Raw genomic sequence first — 18,436 nt, 5'->3', positions numbered from 1 at the left:
AATATTATCATCCTGATAATGTTATCATCCAATAATTATTAATTCTATTTAAAAAAATTATAACACTTCCCGCTATGAAAATTAAAAATTCTCAAAAAAAAAAAGGGAAATTGTTGGTTTCGGCGCGATTTTCGAAAATTGAGTTTTCATCAGATCTCGATGTCTTGAGGTCCTAGGAAGCTATTCTGACCATTTTTTCTTTGTATTTTTATAAAAAATCAACCAGAAACCTATTTTTTCAAGAGCTTGACATTGTAATGAAAATAACTAGAAAACAATGCGGAATTTTGAAAAACTTTATTCGTAATAATTTGTAAGGAATAAAATTATCTACAAAAAAGTTTCTATGACATTTTGTAATAAGTCTGATAGTTTCGCCGGAAAAATAAAAAGATCTTAAAATTTACTATAAATTTGACTTCAAGCTCAAATAACTATTGAACAGATGGATTTATCAAAAAATGGTAAGAGACTTTTTTGTTAAGCGTTTAATTTGCTACAAAAATATTTATTGCACATAAAAATCTGTTGATTGGTTTGTAAGCTAGAAAAAGCTAAAAAACATTTTTTTTCCCGTGTTATTTAAATGAAAAATAGAAATCTGCGATGCGTGACATTTAAATATTAAAATTAAGAGCTCTGGTTTGGGCAGGCATTTATTTTCAGTATTATTTCAATGCAGGCTTTAAAAAAAAAAAAATAGTTGATTTTTTGAATTAGTTCAATATACATATTTATGATAAGTTATCAACCTTTATATTTACCAAGTGTAGTTACTAACGTAGCCTACAATCTCTTTAACGAGTAAGAGGTATAAGCATTTGTCGATAATTCTACCAATAATCTTTTTTGCTTTCTTATCCTATAATTTAGATTTATATGACCTGTATACGACGACGACGATCGCAAAACAACATATAAATATATAAATAAATAAATTTTTTTTATGAATTGTAATTAGTCATTAGTAAGCTTTTAAATAACGTGCTAACTTTGCTGAAGATGAAAAGTTTTAGCCAATATTATGGTTCATCAAAATTATTACCAGTAAAATTTTAATATTTTCCTATTAAAAACTACCCAAATTCGTATTCTTGAAGGATAATGACAAGAAAATATATAAAAACACTCATAAATATTTGACGATAAGCTTATATTATATTGTGGAGAACAAAAACATAAATAGGTATATAACTAAATACTCATAACTTTGTGGAAATAATAAATAATAAAATATGACAGTGACCTTTCAGATTATAGAGTCATAAAAATTTAAAACCCAAACAGTTCGATTTAATTTTTAAATGGAAAATATTTTTAAAGGCTCAAAAAAAAAACTGAAATTACAGTGCGATATTTTTTACTTCTAAATTTGTATTTGAATTTTAGCGCCAATATCAAAAATCAATATTTTTGAGATTTAAAATCACTTATCATAATTATATTTATTTTAAATAAACAATCGATTTATGCGCCAAAAATTTGAATCTTTAAAAAAAAAATTCATGATTCAAATTTTTGAATTTTTATCTTAAAAAATAGGTGGTGCGATTCTAAATTTTATTTTCACTCATTAAAAATTCTTTTTTTTATCATAAGTTTTACTAACATAAGTACAGCTTGCCAAGTGTGAATATATTTAAAACAACTTCTTTTAAGTCTTTTGTTTATGGTCTGTTTGTTCGTGATGTCAATAATATTGAATAAAAGTAAAACTCTAAATCATTGAAACAAGAGTGTAGACTTCGCCATTCGAAATAAAAGTGTCTGCTGTAGATATAAAGTATTTCATCATATAATAAATATAAATATATGTAATAAATATAAAAAGAAAAGGAAAAGAAGATGTGAAGCTTGAAAAAAAAGTAACGTTAAATGAAGCGGAAAAAAATTGATGGTTATATTAAAAAGTTACGATTATGAAGTATATGGGAAGTAAATATAAAAGTGAAGTTGTATATTTATTTTTTTAGTTGTTGTATTGTAAGTAGAGAGGTTTTGCGGAGTGGAGCGTCGTCAAGTAAAAAAAAATATGCGGGATTGCGCGCGCAATGGCTTTGTCTGTATAGTTGCGCGGTGGGGGATCGCGAGTGTAAGCCACGAGGGGGCAATGGAGGCTATGGCGGCACCACCACGAGAGCACACGAGTCTTATGGCGGACGAACGGCAACTGCGTCCTCTCAGTCGGCCGCTGAACTCCGCGCGGTATTTTATCGGGCGCACACCATTCGCTTTCTTTTGTGTCGTGTAACAACTTTTTTTTTGTTCTCAACTATTTTTCGCGTTCGTGACTACTCGTCTTTGTTTTTGCACAATAAAATATTTTTTTCTCAATATATTTAAAATTCATAATTTTAATTGACATAAATATTTAATTATTATAACATAACAATAAAATGTGTGTGATTCACATAAAATTTAATTATTAAATTGACATTTAAAATTTTTAAATTTGTTTACTACATATTTGGGATTTTTCATTATCTGGCTCTACATATCTCTTATTGGATAATCACAACAACTTGGTGTGAACTTGCTGGTAATATTGGAGTTTTACGTGACGCCTTGACAACGTCTTGAAAATCGTCTGTATGGTGAGTATTTTATTTTTTATTTAAATTTAAATACTGCTGAAAAAGCGCGGGATTTTTAAATGTAAACATAAACAAAAAATATTTGTGATGAGACTTAAATATTCATTATATACATTCAATTGTCAAAGCTTAATAATTACTCAACTTTTTATTTGCTATTCGATAACAATTGACTAATTATTTGATGCAAATAACGATGATACTGAAGTTAGCCGTCTAATAATTTTTTGAATTTTTTTAAAATGATGAATTATAATAAAAAAAAAAAAAATATTTTTAAAAATTGCACTTGTACTTTTTTTAATTTTCTACATGTGCATATTAAAATTTTTTTTTTTTTGATCGATTTGTTGATAAAAAAAAATCCGAAAATTTTTAATTGTCTGTCAACTTCAGGACAATAAATAATGAAAAAAATTATACTGAGTTAGCCGGCAACTAATAATTTTAGGAATTTTTTCAAAACGATAAATATAAAAAAAAAAAAAAAAAAACACCTACTTATGGTTTTTAAAATTTTCTATAAATTCATATTTTTTTTATTTTGTAAATGATTTGTTAAAAGGAAAATCCCAAAATTGTTAATTGTCTTCTAACTTCAGGATCATACAATAAAATAAAAAAAATAATGATGAGCGAATGTAGCTGACAAATGTCAATTTTTTAAATTTTGAAGTAAATAAAATGAAAGTAGAATAAAAATGAAAAAATAATAAGTGTGAATTGAGCCGATATGAGTGAAATTTTTATGATCCTGAAGTTGGCAAACAATTAAGAATTTTTGATTTTTTTTTTTAACAATTTAATTTAAAAAAAAGAAAAACTAAAAGAATGCACATGTAGAAAATTTTAAAAACTATAGGTGCAATATTCTGAATTATTTCTTTTTTTTTTATAATTTATCGTTGTAAAAAAAATTTCAAAAATTATTTGATATCTGCTGACTTCAGTATCATAAATTCTTAATTATAAATAAACGAATTAAACAATTAAAAAAAAATGCGTGTACTGATTTGTAAATTCAACACAGAAAAAAAGGATTTCGTGGCAGCAAAAATGTTTTTTTTTTTTGGAGCAAAAGAAAATTTTTTGAGGCGAAAAAGAAATTCTTGCACCAAAAAAATTTTTTTTAGTCTCAGAAAAATTTTTGTCTTCAATTCATAATGCAAAATATTTCTTGCGCCAAGAAAACTCTTTTTTTTTCTGTGTATAAATGTGAATTTTTTATTTTTTTTCCATTTACATTTTATTAATAACAGGGGTTCTTACTTTTTTCTCTCTCGCACCCAAGGGCGAGTGGTATAGTCTTTGTTGCACTAATACAGTAACCAGGAACTTTGCCCAATATCTAAAAATTAAAGTGCACTTCACTAGATTAGACAGTAGTGAATCAATGTGCAGTCTGTAGTTTATATGCAAATGTTTTTTCACAGAAAAATCAGCCGAAAATGTATGATAACCCTTGTTATTTCAAAATTATAATTGTCTCATATTTGCTACATTTACAATCATAAAAATGCATAATCAGATAATTGAGAAATTAGTACGCGTATTTCTTTCAATTAATTAAATAATTTATTCATTTGAAATTGATAAGTTGTCTCACATCTGCTCCATTTACATGAGTAAAATAATAAGTGTGAAAATGTAGCTGACAATTGTCAATTTTAAAAATTTTGAAATAAAATGTAAGATGAATAAAAATTAAAAAAATTCGTGTTTAGATAATGGAAAAATCAGTAGGCGCATTTATTTCCATTAATTAATTAATTAATTTAAAATTTAAAAGTTGTCTTACATCTGTTACATTCACATGAGTAAAATAATGTGTTTTCTTGTGCCTGGAGTACAGTTGTTTCAACCTGTCTTTAAATTTCTTTATATATATCGACATTACTGCATGTTATATTAAATAAAGTATAAATATATTGATATACGTGTGGTCGAGTCACCGAAAGAAACCGGGTGGAAAGTGATATGAAACTATATAAATTATTGCATATAAACTAGAGTCCGGTGAGTGTATATTGATTCGCATGACTTACAATCAAATGCTTGACGCCTTTGACGACGTATTGAATTATATATCTATATATAAATATATGAGTAAATCAATTATCTATGTCGGTATTTTATATTGTATTGATACAATCCATATTGAAATTTGCGCAATAATACAAAAAAATTTTTTTAAAAGTTGAGTAATTTCGCGGTCTAGAGTGAATTTAGTATGATTTGTAAAAGTATCCATATAAATTTTTTATTAGTTTTTTATGTACAGAGCAATAACAAATCAACTATAATTTAGTGATTAGATGTGAAAATGTCTAGAGAGCATAAAATTTTAATTTATAATTATTCAAAATATAATTATTTAATAATTTGTTAGCGTGCATGTGTATGAATTTGCGTGATATTTTTTATTTTTGTTTAATTTTAATTATTTTCATATATTTTTTAATACTTTTCATCGTCTGTTGAATATAAGTGAAATGAGTATGCATAAAAAAAAAAATTAACGACTTAATTATAGTTATTTTACACTAAATAGGGACATCAGGATCAACAAAAGTATAAAAGTTTTAAAAAAATCCGACTTTTTAAAAATAAACAAAAAGTTTAACTCAACAGATAATATCGTACTAGTTTATCTCACGATTTCCGGTGTTAATCACGAAGGTCTGAATGTAAAATATGATTTACTCTCTACTCTCTTATTATTTACAAAAACAAAACTGAAAAATGAAAAATGAATAATGAAAAACAAATAAACTTAAAAGAAAATAATAACAAAAATTCTATATGCATAATAATAGGTTGAATGGTGAAACCTTTCGTCAAACATATTAATTACCGTATTATTATTTATGCAATTATATGGGTTCTGACAGTTAGAGCAATAAGTCTTTTGTCCTTTTCTAAAGTATTCATACATTGATATATTAATGAGGGTAGTAAAGGCTACTGCTGTTGCTGGGGTTCGTAATTCAATGATAAATGTGACGGTTGTTTCATTTTCAAGTACCACTTTTAATTTATGACGAACAATTGAAACCGGCATGAGAACTGTGCGACAATTGAATTAAAAAATAAAAAAGGGTGATGGTAAATTAGACGGCTTGTCGTTGAAAACGCCTGTTTCGACCAGTGCCAGCTCCAAACGTCAAATGTCGCAGTACGGCAATCGATATTAGCCGGTATATAAAACTGTTGACGCACCAAAAAAATATTATTTTCACTGCCCGAATAAATATGTATCTAAAAATTTTATTAAATTCAATCAACAACTCAGTAGATTATTTTTTTTCGTTTTGAATTCAATTAAACGAAATAATTTATGACTTATAACTTCCAGTATGACTTGTAATATTTATTTATAAATTTTCCATTGAAGGATATTTCGTATTCCAATAGTTACTCAATTAATGTCCCACGTTTGTACATAAGGAGTGTCCCTCGACACCTCCGGAGACTGCAATATCCGCAGCGCACCTCTCATCACGCCCGAGAGAGTAACAGCACCCCCGCGAGAGTGATTCTTCTATTGTTCGTGCTCGTCCAGTGAGTCGTCGTAAGTTTTTAGTCCCATCTCTACTGGTCTTTTATCTCCTTTAGTCCTTTTTAGTTGCCCTCTACTGATATTACGACCACTAACACCATCACTGTACTTTCTTTTATATATTTATATATATATATATATATATATATATATATATATATATATATATACAAACGTCAAACAAAATGAAAGGGGAACTTTTGAAAGACGCGCATGGCTCGACACAATCGATTGTATCTTACGTCAAAGTATTTTCCAGTGAGATATTACGCTTACATTATTATTGTTATACATATATATATATTTATAAATTGTATACATACATAAAAAGGGTAGTTAACAAGCAGATTTAATGGTAGCATTAAATCCTTGTGATTGCTTTTACGGTGGATTTTATTTTCCATATCGTGGTGTGAGAAATCTTTTATTTTTTATTATGATATATATTTTATTTTGCATTGAAGTTCGTCAACGTCGAATAATTTTTGTATTTTTTTGAAATGATAAATCAAAAAAAATACAAATTTGAAAAAATTGTGCTTATAGTTTTTTAAATTTTTTACATGTGCATATTTTCAGTTTTTTTTTCTAATTGATTTAAAAAAAAAAGTTCAAAAATGTTTAATTGTTTGTTGACTTAAGGATAATTTTATTTTTCATTGATTAAATTCTTGTATTTTAAAAAAATTTTTTTATTGTGTCTGATGCGTGACAACTGATAATAACGAACGAAATTCAATCACTGTTGATTAGTAACATTAAAACTATTTTGGTAGTTTAATCTTTCATCAACATCGTTTGATATGTATACATAATGACAAACGTTTATTACTAGTCTATATGCCGATTTATCACAAACAAATTACATAATTGTTTTACTGACATTAAATTTCATGCCAATGCTTAATATTTTATTTTTTTTTTAAATGCCTTCTAACTATGTACATAGTAATACATCTTTCGAGTTAGAGTAATTTAAACATAAACGAAAAAATAATTATCTTTCAGTTCAGAGCCTGGGATAATAATGAGGTTCTTGCTTATTAATTTTTTTTTGTTTTCTTATGCTGAAGTAAATTGAAATTTTCCATTATTGATATTATCATTATCAATTTTCAAGATACATATATATATATATTGCATTTTATTATTAGATTTACTTGCACTTGACATTGATAAAAAAAAAAATATATATATATATATATATATATTTTTCAATTACGTTTTTTTATTTTTAGTTATTAATTTATTTTTATTGTTTTAAAAAAATTTAACAGTAATTTTTTTTTTTTTATATGACAAAAATAATAATAATAATAATGAATAATGATTGGTGATTTAAAAATAAATATAATAGGACTAATAAAAAACGATAATGTACGAGTAAAAATAAATTGTATATATATATGAATCTGATGGTTGAAAATTGTATAGTAAATTCGTCACGACAGAAGTATATCTACCAGATAACTTCACCTTGAATATTTACTACAGAAACATATTAAAGACTAATGTAACATAAATAGGACTTTTTTAAATGTTTTGTCATGTCTCCAACTAACAAACTTAAACTCACGCACCATCTCATACATATACGTCATTTAAATCCCATTATCATCTCATCTGGATGGTTTTAAATAAAATAAAAGTTTGTGGTTTCTTCCTACACTGTCTATTTGTCCAACACACGTGGCTACACTATCTCTATTTAGTTACGCAAAAACCTTCTTCCTCTTATAAAAATTTTATACATCTCAAGGCTGTCAGTAGAGAAACTAAATCTTGCGGGCGTCAATTTAAATCGTCTACTTTCTTTCATGAGTCATCTTATCTAACTGAAATTTCAGTTGAAATTTCTTTTACCTACATGACCGTTACGTATAAATAATTGTGTTTATTATTCTTTTGAAACTTGTAAAAAAATAAAAAATAAAATATAACTCCGATTGATTGATCTCGTTAATTTTTTTTTTTTTTTTTTTTTTTTTTTTTTTTTTAAATGACATTTAAAGTAAATACAAAAAATTTTCAAACGTCAATATTGGTCTTTTTCACATTATTTTGACAATAAGTGAAATTTTTACTGCTGAAATTTACAAAATTACATGATTGCTTAACTTTACTTTACAAAAAAATTTTTTTTTAATAAAATTAAAAAATTCATATTTTTGCAAAAACAAAAAACAGTTCTAAAAATTTAAGGATCTTTTGAAATAAGTACAAAGTGTTATACATAAAAAATTGAGCCAAAAATTTAATGTCAATCGTCATATTTGACGAATTTCAAGAATTCAAAATTTGTCATTTTTCAAAATTTTTTTTTGGAATATTTTTTTTTCATAGCCTTAAGTATCGCTTTCAAAACAAGCTTTGGATCATTATTGTTACTATCATAGTTTTCGAGGTATTTAACGAATAAAGTTGAACAACGAAAAAAAAACGCGAAATTTTGAATTTTGCATAACTTTTGAAGAAAAAATTTTTTAATTTTTTTCCTTTGGCAGAATTGCGTTATATGGTAATAGAAAACTTCTGACCAAAATTCGTCCAAACATAAAGGGGTCGCTTCCAACTATTGGTCGGTTTGACATGGAATAACTCATAGATATATATTATAGAAACTGGGCGTCATCATCAATTGTTAGGGCACTCATCTTACTTATCTTATATTTTATTTACTCTAAGATAATATTAATACAAAGATGTTTTTCATATATACATACTAGACTAGACAAAAAAAATATATATATAATATTATCGTAATGCTGTAGCGTTAGAAGTTGACACTTATTACTATTACATTACTACTCTCGTTTGTAGTCTCCAAGTTCTTGTCTTTTATCAGCCAAAGTGCCATCCACTTCTTACCAATGTGGTCAAGCACTCGACACGTATACCACTTATGCCACTTAGCTAACTCGTTTCCTTCTTGCCCCACAACTTGAAGGAATCTTTAAAAAGACACTATGTTGCTCCCGTCTGATATTAAATTCAAATTGCAATTTTAAAATCAACAAACTTTACAATAAAAGATTTTTGAGATGTATATAATTTAAAAAATTTTTTTTTCTTATACTATAATAAACAAAAATAAAAGTATATAATTATCAGAATTCATGAATGATAAAACAGATGATGAAACCAATGGTATATTTAAACAAAAACGAGTAAAATTATATTCTTTCTTCTTTCTTAAATTTATTGAAAACAACTCATGCCAATTATTCTCTCTCTATATCTTGACGGCACAAAGGACCTGGCATTCAAGTTATTTTTCCCGTAAATCGACCAAGTCCATGCGTCATTCTGTCTTGAATTTTTTTTTTTTCCAAATTTTATTCTTCGTTTTCATTTTCATTAAAAAAAATTTTTTTTTTTATTATTATTATTATTTTTTTACAAATCTTTATATTCTTCTCAGCAAAAGAAGACAAAACAATAAATTCTATAAAACAATGACTAGCATTCGTGGACTAGTAAAATTTATTTAAATCACATAGAATAGGAAGAAATGAGTTAGTAAGCAAGAGCAAGTGCGTTGTAAGCGAATAAGAAGTTAACTCCTCCTCGGTTGAGTCGAGAAGGTTAAATATATCTGGCGTGCACTAACCATTTCTCTTTCTCTCTTATACTATCTGTTGTTAAACCTCTTTTTCCATTACTCTGTCTCACTTTTATTTTTTCCTTTCTCCTTTAACACTGCGGATATGCACCCGAGAGTGCACTGGCATCGCGCGACTGTTACATACGCGCGTGTCCAAACCAGTCTTTGGATCACATCGTCCATTTCCTTGTAATACTCCAACGATAATCTTCCATTCTCAATTTTATCTTCTCTCAACTTTCATTGCCAATCTTCACAGTAATTTCACATCAATACAACTTTTTATCATTTATACATATAGTAATTGCATATACATACTTACATACATTTATTACACTATATTTTCATAATCCTTCTTCATTTCATATGTTGGATGTATTAATACTTTTGAATTAGACAGAAGCATACTACAGAAGTAGACTGAAAAATTCTTGTTAACATTTTCGTTAGGCAACCATCAATAAAATGTCGAGCCGGAAATAACTAAGCATGATGTTTTAGATCCCTGCAAAGTCTCACAAGCTGCCAAATATAAATATCCCTGTTCTTTTTCTCTATTTATATATATTATGGTTTTTTAATTTTTAGTTTATTTTTTATGTTTTGTCGTTGGATAAAAATACATGCTCATATATGATATATAAAAACTTTATTTACATGCATGCATATTTTTTGAAAAAACAAAAAGACAGAGAATAGAATTCACGTGCGGGAGACCGGAGTTAGAATTTCGGAAAGATCAAATAATTTTGAAAATGCCGCAGACGTATGAAAATTTATACCAACAGCAATATTGTAAAAAATGGGGAGTGAATTCGGAGACTATGGATTTTTTTTCAATCCGAATTCACTTTGTCACTCAGAGTTCCGGAGGTTAAAAATAAATCACTCTGCATATGGAGTAAATAAGAGGTTTTTTTGGCGGAATGTTTTTGGAATATGGATAGAAAAAAAGAATTTCTTGGCGCAAGAAATACTTTGTATTATGAATTGAAGACAAAAATATTCCTTGGCTCAAGATTTTTTTTTTGTTCCAAGAAAATTTTTTCTCACCCCAAGAAAATTTTTGTTTTCATTTTATGATACAAAAAAATTCTTGGGTCAAGTAAAAATTTTCTTAGAACAAGAAAAAATTTTTTGCGCCAAGAAGTTCTCTTTTTCTGTGTAAGGATTATATTCAATTCACATTCAATCCGATCCGGAGTTTTAATGTTAAAACAAACTCCTATTTGGAGTGAATTTAAATCCCAGGGGATTAAATGAATAACAAATCATGTATACTGAATTTGATTCGCGTTCACTTCAAATTTTTTACAGTATGCACTCGCCACAGATAAAAATCATCTTGAAAATAATAATAAAAAGTTGAAAATAAATGAAAATTTCTGATTCGATTCAATTCCATTTGAATCGAGTAAAATTACTTGATAGATTTCAAATTTACTGTGCAGCTTAAATTTTTTTGCATACCCCCGCAATAAAAATTTAAAAATATAAAAAATAATTGAATCATCAGGATAATTTTAATTTAATTTTAAAATCACATCAATTTAGTAATTTTAGCTCTTATTTTTTATTACAGCTCCCTAAATATTATTCTTCATGTAGAAATAAATTCACGAGGAAATAAAAGTCATACATATATTTTTAAAATAATTAAATTAATTTTTATATACATATATATAAATATAATATGTTCGCGTAAAATTCTAATGAATATCATAAAATTGTATAAAAATACTCCCTTATAAATATTAAACACCATACATCACGTTATTTATTTTTTTCCCCCTATGGAATTTTGTCGGAGATTTTACGGACGTAAAAGTTTTATGTTCACGCGTGAAAGTGATCGCTTTGAGTGTCAAGATAGGACAGAGGGGGAAGCAGAAAATGAATTTAAGGTGCTCATCTTCTTACTTGCTTTATGTTATATATCTTTCTCTTTCTTTCTTTAACACACACACATACACACACAACATGAGGATAATTATGCGATGCCACGTGCGCGTAGCACGAGGTGCAAGAGATTAATGCCATCCATTTGTTACGAACTTTAGCGTTTGCCTTTTGCACGGTTACGATACTCGAGTAAAATAAGAGACGAAGATTTTTAAATAAAAATAATATAAAAAAAAAAAAAAAATAAATAAATAAAGAGGATAGTAAAAAATACGAAGCAGAAGAATCAAAAGAAAAAAATATTAAGGAGAGGAGAAAGAAAATAATCAAGCTTCTTTGCTGGTTCCTTCAACGCGGATAAATACTGCGGACGTCGCCGAGAGATGTCGTGTGTGGTGCAGGGTCATACGATTTACGGCTGGGCCCTTTCAAAGAATTTATCCCTTGCTTTCTTAAGAATGAGAAAATAGTCCCACGAGTTTGCTTTTAATGCGTCCTAGTTATACTCCCGGTCAGAGTTCATACCAGCCCAACAACTTAAATCGACACGTCACCGTTCAAATACATTCCCGTATATTTTTTTTTTCTTTTTATTCATTCGTTTAATATTTTTTTTTAGACACCCCATCTAAGCCTATTAATCAATGCGCCAAGCCAACGATATTAGTTATGGTGGGTGAAATTATTTTAAATAAATGTCAGGATAGTTGAGGAATAGAGGGAATGATGGATCATTAAATTATAGTAAAGATGACACTTCTCGTTTTTCATGAATTGACTAATGTATTGTACACTAGTCAAAAATTTATTTTAAATTCAAAGCAAATTACAAAAAGTTTTTAACAATTTTTGATCATTAAGAAACATAAAGTATAAATATCATTCCAAGGAGAAATTATTCTCGCTTGAAATGCTATGGTGTCATAGTAAAGCTGGACCATGTTGGCCACCTTCAGAAATTGAAATGAAGATGCAAAAATTACTATGGCCATATCACGAACTACTGTAACCATTCCGGATCGAAAAATTTGATCTGATTTTAGTCTGCCTAAATTGTATTTTGACCAGTTGGTCTGTCTTTAAACTTTCATAAAAATTTCAAGCTGTTTTTGATCTAAAGACGGTCAAAAACAAGCTAATAAAAATAATAGACAGCAAAAGTTTGATTTTGGTCTAGATACAAACTTAAAAATAATTAAATATAAGTAGGAAATATGTAGTCTAAATATGGACTGGTCTGGGTAAAACTCTATGAAATTTCACATGTTGATTAAATATAAAGTAAATTTGAATAGAAATTACTTCAAATTTTTAATTGATTTAAAGTACACAGAAAAAATAATATAGTAATGGCAACTTTCTGGGATAGTACTGAGTACTTTCTGAAAAAAAAAAAAAAAAAAAAAAAAAAAAAAAATCCGATAACATTCAGTACTGTCTGAAATTTTTTTTTTACAGAAAGTACTCAGTACTATCCCAGAGAGTTGCCACTATATCGTTTTTTTCCGTGTAAGAGACCCAATACCCAGTCAGCGAACTACACGGAAAAAAAATTCTAGCAAAATTTACGATGTTAATATCGTAATCGTGGACTAAGCTTTTATTAACGTCAATTTTAACATATCTTATTTCAAAATTTACTATATGGGTTATATATTTTATACTATTTAACATCGTAATTTTAACAAAGACTTTTAGGATTAAAAATTACTTCAAATATTACAATTTAATATCGTAAAAAAAAAAGAAATAAAAATTACAATTCAAAAACTATATTTATTCCTATATTCATCTTTCTATGTATTTTTGAAAAAAATAAATATTACAGTGCTGCCTCTGTTACAACACGATGTAAGCTCGCAAAATTACGATAATTTATCGTAATTTTTAAATATTAACTGCGTTCTCCGCAAGAGGCGCTCTCATGACTTATGAATGTATATTCAAATTGTTTATATGGGACTTAAAAATATCTATGGATAAAATCTATGGATTTGGAGTAAAATAGAGCATTTAAAAAAGTTAAAAATACCAATAATCAATTTTTTATTCAATAGAAAATTAATTATTAATCAATTAAGTTATTTTTTACTAAATAACTTTTAATTTATTCATATAATTTGTTATAGAATCCAACAAAACAATCATAATTATTATATGTAACATTATGAATAATATATTTATAAAATTTGGTACAGTATTTGGTAATATGTTTGGAAAAAAATTAAAACACTCAATTTTTTTCTACAGAAGTGAATAAATTACTCGTACTATATCAAAAAAGGTTATTTCGAATAATATATAAGTAAATATAGTTGTTAAAGAGAACAATATAAACATTTGTGACGCGGGAAATTTTTTTACAATTAAAAAAAAAAAAATTTCTTTTCATTTTTTTTCGGAAGGGGCCGTCTTGCCCAAAAAAAAAATTTTTTTTCAGGAGCTTCACCAAAATTTCGGTGAATTGAGTTAAAGTTGGACAAGAGTAAATCGACTTGATGGTTAAAAGCCACAAAGAATAATAATCGGCTTAGGTGGGCAGTCTTGCCCCGGTCTCCCCTAAGGCTGGATTGAGGCTTACTTGGATTCGATGAGGCTAGATTGAGGCTAGATATTTCGACCTGGGTTCACGTTACTCTAAATTTCCAAGTGATAAACGTCATTAAAATTAAAATTTCAATGTATTTTATTTTATTTCATTTGAATAATTGTTTTTCATTGTCCAAAACTCAATTAATTTTGAATGATCTTAATTTTAAAATTGAGTTATTTGAAAAACTTGAATCTTAATTCAAATTTTTTTTTTTTCATGTTTGATTAACTTTTAAACATGAAAAATTTCATAGCAAGACTTTGATAAACTCGCAATTATTAAAAATTAATTAAGTTTCTTAAAAAAAAATATTAATAAGGTAAAAAACCTAAACTCAATGTATACGACATCTATATTTACTCAAATTTACTAAATATCGGTATACAAATACATAAGTAATCAGGCACTAGTTCCCTGATCGAATATTGGGTCTCTTATATTACTGTATTTTAATAAATTTTGGAATTAAAGTCTAACTCGATATTTTAATTACATAGAACATATATTTTTTAATAGTCACATTGTAATTTCATTAAAAGTTATGCTTTAATTTTTTAAATTTTCCTGAATAAAAAAAAATAACTTGAATTTGACTTTTTTAACTCACATTGAGATTGAATGAGCAAAAATCAAGTAAAATTTGACTTTTTTGACAGAAGTGGATACTCTAGGTCAAATTTGCCAAAGTAAGTCAAAAACAAATGTGTTTTTCATTCATTTTTGACTAGATTTTGAGTAACTTGGCCAACTTAGTATCCATTTTTGCCAAAAAAGTCAAATTTGACTTAGTTTTGATTTAGTTGACATAAATTTAAGTCCTAAAAATGAAATTAAAGTAATTATTTTGACCCGGGATGTGAACAAATTTATATTCATGTAAAATAAATAAATTTTATTAAATTTCCATGACAGTTATTCATTAAAATCTAAAAAACTTTAACGGTGTAAAGAATAGCAATACTTGACTAGCCCGTTGAAGTATAAGCTCATCTTGATCCACTAGAGTTCTATCCAAACCCAAACACACACTTGACTTGATGTAAGTCCTCGTCTCGTCGTCGCGTGCACCATCACATTAGTGTCATATCTCTTTTCTTTATGACTTAAGACACATGTGTGTAGCAGCTGCTATTGCACTGTAAGCAATATATACAGAGTGTCATTGACATCCCCCGGACGTTGGGGCGTATATGCATGCACTACTAGATGAATATATATAGAGAAAGAGAGAGAAAGAGAAACTGAGTCGGTGAGTTCCGCTCTGCCTCTTATTCTCCTACTGGTGGTACGATACACGCGAGGACGATTATAGCCGAGGTCGCTTGCCTGTAAAACTTATACCCACTATGCCAGTATATATTTGCAATGGCTATAACGGGGGTAATAATTCCCTAAGAGATTCTTACATTAGTATTACACGCCTTAATTTTTAAATCATAAATCTTAACTTGTTCTGAAGAAAAAAAAAAATTAAATAATAAATACCGAAAAAAGTCGGCATGCTTTTATATAATGTATGTATATAAAAATATCAAATTTAAGTTTTATCTGGATTATATTTTTGATCCAACAGCCATCTTAATCCGCCGAATATAAAATAGGCCTGAGGGTACCTTTGAATGCACGGCTGTTGGATGTTGGCTGTTACCGTGAGCATGTGGTTCTTGAACGTGTGTTACAAATTACAGGTCTTGTGTTAGAGTTGTATTCAAATTACGAGCAACGAATACGCGCTACCATCTTCTGTTGATACCTTTATTTTTATTTTTTATTTTTCTGCCATCTCTTATGCTTCAGTAGATACTTCTTTTGAATGTATCGGCAAATTGTAAGGTCCATCGGTCAACTTATGTGTACTAATATAAATTCACCCAACTACCGACTGACGCCACATGAACCTGGTAACTTTTACAGTTGGATTAGCCGATAGTCAGATGAATCAGTAAATTTGTTTTTATGTAAAAAAACAAATATATACATATGATTTGTTTCTATTTATTTAAACTATTACCCATTATTCCATTCATTATTTGTGCTTTGAATTCTATCAATGGTTTGTTATTTCACTTGACTATATTGTACGGCCCTGGTCCTACCTGTGCTGGCTGGGACTCAGCTGGACCCAGAGCACTGTTGCCAGATGCACTAAACTGCTCACAAGTAAGTCGGTGCGCACGATCTCTTCCTCCTGTATGTCTTTTTTTGCTTTATTGGCGTCTTCTATAAACGCGGTTTGTGTCTAGGTGCAAGCCGGTTTCAGACAGAGACAGATTATTTACCGTCTTCTCTTTTAGTATCGTTCCATCCTTTACCTGGCTGGTGTTGCTCCTTGTTTACTTCACGTGTAAGTTGTAAGGTGACTTGAAAGGTTGAGCTATCCCTCAAGTGGCCAACTCGATCTGCTACCCTGCTGGCCAACTGCCTTCTCTTGCATCTCGTGTCGTCTATCTTTCCTTTATGAATTCACGGGAGGGCCTTCTGATTTCGTTTCGCCAACTCAAGTGTACATCACTATAAACTTTTGTCCTCTTGTTCGAGATTCTGATGCAGTTGGTAAACCTGTTCTTGTTATAAAGTGTTTCGTACTTTATTCCCTTGGTCTATCATTTGACATTTATGGATTAAAGAGGAGAATTATTGTGATTTACTTTGAACGCATTAATAAATGTGTTGCTGCTTGAAATATATCAGAAATAGGAACTAGATTTTGATATAAATGAGACCTATTTTATTATTTAAGGAAAGCAGGATTATTGTCAGAAAAATTTTAAATTCTTTTTTATGATATCAACCCGAGTTGAAAAATTTGATTTGATTTTAGTCAATTTATAGAGAAGAAAAAATTCTTGACTGAAAGTAAATATTCTTAATTAAGAAAATTTATTTTGAAAACCTCAATTTTCTTGAATAAAGTAGAAATTTCCTACGACCAAGACGAATTTTTTTTAAATCAAAACAAATTCTCTTGGCTCAAGAAAATCTTGACTTAGTTCCCGAAAACGCTTGTCTTCCAAAATATTTTCTTGACTCAAGATACTTTTTTTTCTGTGTACATTGCATTTAGACTAATTGGCCTCTCTTCAAATTTTTATACAAATTTTAAACTGTTTTTGATCTAAGGAGAATCAAAAATACACTAATAAAAATAATAGGCAGTAAAAGTATGATTTTAGTCTGAATAAAAACAAAAATAGGCAATATCGCGTCACTAATTCTAAAAGGACATATTTTACACGCCCTTTTAACTCTAGTCACTAAGTTTAAAACCAAAAGGGCGGATAAAAATATAAGTCCTTTTGGAATTAGCAACGCGATATATTATGAGATAAGTCTGATTTTTATCTAGAGGTGACCAAAACTAGAATAAAAATTATTTAAAACAATTACCAGAGTGATTAAAATCAATTTTATTATTTAAAGTTTTTCTCTTCCCTGTTCCAATAAATTTATGCTTATGAACTATTAAGGATTTAGAAAGATTCTAAAAGAAAGTCTTACCAGGCATTACTAGGTCCACTTAAATTTTTAAGTAGAGCATAGACAAGCTCTATTAGTCACTATAAGCATCTGTAATGATCGCCTGAATAAGTTCTAACAACAGCTGAAAGTGGTAGGAAGCAAAAAGCTTACGAGGTCTTGAACAGTACTTAGTTTCAATGTTATTTACCTTTTTCTCACATGATTGGACGCATTTATGTACACATATTCTTCCAACGATTACCGATAAATAAAAAAGAGCAATACATTTTTTAAAGTATCTTTAGAAATTTCCACGTGTATCTAAATGCAATATTCAATATTTGTATATTGGGTTCAAATATTGAACTGGTGATAGAATTTTTATTTGCCCCAAGAAATTTTTGCAGGATGAATTGTAAACAAAAATTTTCTACAGGCAAGAATCAATTTTTTGCAGAGAAATCCTCTTTTTCTATGAAAATATTGTATTACTAGGGGTATGTGAATCGTGTTCAAATCGAATATATAACTATTTTAATTATTCGTAACCTTCAAATTACGCGATTAGAATCGAAAAATTCCAATCAGCTTTCAAATATTCAATTTTTATTTAATGAAGAGCATAGTTTTTAAAGTTATCAGAAAATAGTTTTTTCGTAGATTTATGTTTAAGCTCTATTTACTTCTGACAAAAATTTGAATTATTGGAAAAAATATTTCAATTT

At 28.1% G+C, this 18,436-nt stretch overlaps 1 protein-coding gene across 2 annotated transcripts in view; it reads left to right on the top strand.

Moving 5' to 3' along the window:
• Positions 1-2,166: 2,166 nt before the first annotated feature.
• Positions 2,167-18,436, top strand: part of LOC103568531 (probable serine/threonine-protein kinase dyrk2) — a 164,535-nt gene continuing 148,265 nt past the window's right edge. For both annotated transcript variants that reach the window (XM_014440978.2, XM_008545438.3), the window contains exon 1: positions 2,167-2,594. The gene's annotated coding sequence lies outside the window, so the exon portion shown is untranslated. The remainder of the gene's footprint in view (positions 2,595-18,436) is intronic.

Source organism: Microplitis demolitor, chromosome 1, assembly GCF_026212275.2.
Source record: "Microplitis demolitor isolate Queensland-Clemson2020A chromosome 1, iyMicDemo2.1a, whole genome shotgun sequence".
NCBI lineage: Eukaryota > Metazoa > Arthropoda > Insecta > Hymenoptera > Braconidae > Microplitis > Microplitis demolitor.
This window is presented reverse-complemented; position numbering and strand designations above follow the sequence as displayed.